Source organism: Egretta garzetta, unplaced genomic scaffold, assembly GCF_000687185.1.
Source record: "Egretta garzetta isolate BGI_Z169 unplaced genomic scaffold, ASM68718v1 scaffold265, whole genome shotgun sequence".
Taxonomy (NCBI): Eukaryota; Metazoa; Chordata; class Aves; order Pelecaniformes; family Ardeidae; genus Egretta; species Egretta garzetta.
The window spans coordinates 1,021,382-1,025,456 of record NW_009259789.1 but is presented as its reverse complement, the minus strand read 5'-3'; positions in this window follow the sequence as shown (position 1 = coordinate 1,025,456).

Genomic DNA, 4,075 nt, shown 5'->3' with positions numbered 1-4,075 from the left:
CGGGGGACGGTCCGGGGCCAGACGGCAAGGGGGGATGCCAGCAGCCAGCGGGTTTTGGGGGGGGCATGGCCGTGAAGGAGACCTCAGGACTCGCATGGTCGCAGGGTCTGTCCTTGCTCCTGCGGGCTACGCGCCGGGACAGCGTGTGCTGGTTTGATGGGTACGGGGCGGTGCGCGGGGCTGGGTAGGGCATCCCTGCTCTGGGTCATCGCAACTGGCTTCAAGCAAGCCTGGAAATGACCCTAAATTTTGGGTGAAGAGGTTTTGGAGCAGGAGCACTGCTAATAGCTGGAGGGGGCTTTGCCTGACCCTCACTTCTATCACATCTCTGGGTCTGGGTCTGGTTTTTGGGGCACTCACAACAAAACTGAGCCCCACTCCCTCCTCCAAGCAGGCACATCGGACAGGGACGAACGCTGACACGAGAGCAGGTGACGTGATTTTTTTTTTTCCCTAATTCCCAGAGAAAAAAAAGGTCCTACAACCTCTGTAGCCCCCAGGACAGAGATGAGCCCAGGGCATCATTCAGGGAGGTTCGGAGCCAAGACCTTCAGGCAGGGCCCGCAGGGCCTCAACCCACGGTACCAACCATCCCCGTCACGCTGCGACTGCAGACGCAGCACGGGCGAAACCCTGCGGCTGATGTACGGCTGCTGCCAGGGGACGTTTGAAGCAGAGACAACAATTTCCCATCCGTTATCTCCACGCGAACGGCGCTAATGTGCAGATAGGGGTGGCTGCCCCTCCCCTTGGTTATTAAAGTGGCGCCTTTCTGGGCCGAGTGCGGAAAGGGCGGGTGTGAGCCAAAGGGAAGCGCCGCAGAATTAGCTCCGACATGAAAAATGTTCAAAGCCCCTTGGTTTTTTTTTTTCTTTTTCCTGGAAAACGATTTCTGGTGGGAGCAGGGATGCCAGGGAACGTGTCAATGGAAATACTGTCAGTCACGCTGTCGGAGGCACGTTGTGGGCGCGGACTGGAAAGCAGAGCTGATAGCCAGACAGTGAGCTGCTGGTGGGACGGATGGGGAAAGGTGGACACTGCAGAGGTCTCACACTTTCATTCCTTGTCACGACAAAGCTTCGCAAACAGCTGTCACAATCCTCACCTCCCCGCTAAACCTCTGCTTCCAAACTAAATTCAGGGGCCGCTGTGGGGATCGGGAAAGATTAAATCCCCCCCTCCTGAGGCATCGCTGGTCACTGCCGGTGGGGCGAGATCAGAAGCAGCCCCGGTCCCACAGGCTGCGGGCTCGCAGGGCTGCACCCTGGGCTTCTCGCCAGGGCAATCATAGAATCATGGAATCGTTGAGGTTGGCAAAGCCCTTTAAGCTCCCCCAGCCCAACCGTTCCCCTACCCCTGCCATCCCACCCCCAAACCCTGGCCCTCAGCACCGCCTCTGCCCGGCTGTTAAATCCCCCCAGGGCTGGGGACTCGACCCCTTCCCTGGGCAGCCCCTTCCAGTGCCTGACAGCCCCAAGGGGAAGGAATTGTTCCCCATGGCCAACCTCACCCTGCCCTGGCACAACTTGAGGCCGGTGCCCCTCGTCCCATCGCCCCTTCCCTGGGAGCAGAGCCCGACCCCCCCGGCTCCCCCCTCCTCTCAGGCAGTTGTAGGGAGCCATGAGGGCTCCCCTCAGCCTCCTGTTCAGAGAAGGAGAGGAGCAGGTCGTTACCCTCCCTGTTAGAGCCAGAGTGGCCAGAAGCACCTTTTTGCAGTGTTTTTTGGCTCAGTTCCCTGTGGATGCGGCTTCTGGGAGATGTGCAAGAAGGTCTGAGTGGGGACCCAGGAACACAGGGAAGCAAGGGGGAAAGGAAGGGTCTGATGGTGCACCTCAATGTCGGATCTTGTTCTTTTGTTTACGGACAGATCTCACTCCCCCTGCGATATCCCCAGTGCAGAGCTGGAGTCTCTGGAGTCACCAAGGAGAAAACAGCCCTCTGAGGTCATCCTGGGCCTGACCTCAGTGTTGGCCATCGGGTGAGGGCTGATGTCCCAGAATCGCGCGACTGAAGGTGTTGGGGCTATCTATGTTGCAGACAAAGTTCGGGGAGGTGTTGCTGTTCCCGGCCACCCCAGCAAGGGGCAACACTTGGGAGCTCAGCCCACCTCTAACTGAGGGTGACACCCAGGTCCTGAAGAACCACCACCAGCCCGTAAACTCATCACCAGGTCCCACCAGTCATCTTCTTAAAAGATCCCCTTAGGTCTCCGAAAATGTCTGTGACTTTTTCATTTTGTCACTCGATCCCCCGCTTTGTTGCTACTTAATTAGTTCAGAAACCAAAACCCCCAAGGAGAAACACAAAAACTGCATTTATTTTTTTTTTTTCCCCCGAAGTGGTAAGCTGTGCTAGCTGTGGAGCTCTGGCTTGATTGCACACATCTTTCCTCCCTTCTTCCCATTAATGGGGGAAAAAAGCAAGTGTTTGTGCTTCCACCATACCCACAGATGATTTTACCACCAACCAGTGATGTGTAACCCATCCAAGAGTTGCCCCAAACCCCACTTTTTATTTGGGTAAGGAGAAACAACACCCAGTCCAACCCAGTGTCCAGGCTTTCTGTAGGGTGGTTGAGTTAAATGGGTTGCTTTGTAAAAAGACTTAAAATGGCTCCCTCACCCAACTGTGTTCATTAATCATAGAATCATAGGATGTTTTGGGTTGGAAGTGACCTTTAGAGGTCATCTAGTCCAACCCCCTTAATTAATGACAAGTGACACAGCAAAAAGCGTTGCCCTGGACTTACGCAGGGCCTTGGAGAGCCTCCATGCTCTCCTCCATTCCTTCCCCGCAAACCTCTTTGCTTTGCTACAACACAGGAAGAAAAATCAGAGCGGGGATGAAATATGGCCCTGTACCTCCATGTTTTACCCTGCTGTCCAAAATGAGCTTAAACTACCCTTAAAACCACTACCCCCTGCCCACTTCATTTCAAGTCTGGACACACCACGCTGGGCTTTCAGCCTGGCATGCTCTGCTCAGCTCGGCAGCAATTTCTGAGAATTGGGCTTCGGCATCCAAGTTTAATGCCGTGGGATGAAGGAGCACAATGGTCTTAGGAGATGGTGGCGACTGAAACCTTCATGGCTCATAAATGTCAGGTTCAACGCCGCTTCATCTCAGCAGCGCTTAATTTCAAAGCTGAAGAGCGACATAAAAATAAATGGAGAACAACAGATTGCGCCTTGGCAGGACTCTGGATGCTGGGGCTGCTGCACGCGCGCTTCCGAGGGGCGGGAGAGGAGAGGTCACCTCCGACTTTTTGCTCTCCTAGCTTTTTTGCGCATCTGAAACACCAGCTGGTACCAACATTTGAAAAGGTTGCAAAATTATTAGCAAAACTCTTTGGATGATAGTCTCCAGGGATGGCAGATTTTTCTCTTCTGATTCAAAGGAAGGAGAGGTTTAGTGGGAAAATGAGCAGTGAGAGTAAGAAAGGGAAGAAGCTAAGATTTTGTATTTCTGTTGGGCTTATTTAAACTCTGAATGCAGGAGCCCTGAGCTTTGGGACAGTAACACAGTTGCCGAACCAAATAAAGACCAGCTGTGTCACGACAGCCAGGACTCATGACCCCAGCACTGAGGAGGTTGGAGCAAATGAATTCCCTCTTCAGCCCTGACCATCCCAGGTGACCTGCACAGAGGACGAGCCCCTTTTTCTCTACAAGGAAGACTTTGACACCTCTTTAGGATACCCTTGCATCCAGAGGGTAGTGGCCAATGGCTCTATGTCCAAATGGAGACCGGTAATGAGTGCTGCCCCTCAGGGGCCCATACTGGGACCAGCGCTGTTTAATGTTTTCATCAATGACATGGACAGTGAGGTCAAGTGCACCCTCAGCAAGTTTGCAGATGACACCAAGCTGAGTGGTGCGGTTGACACACCAGAAGGACGGGATGGCATCCGAAGAGACCTGGACAAGCTGGAGAGGTGGGGTCATGGGAACCTCATGAGGTTCAACAAGGGCAAGTGCAAGGTCCCACACTTGGGTCAGGGCAACCCCCAGTATCAATACAGGTTGGGGGAAGAAAGGATGGAGAGCAGCCCTGCCGAGAGGGACTTGGGGGCGCT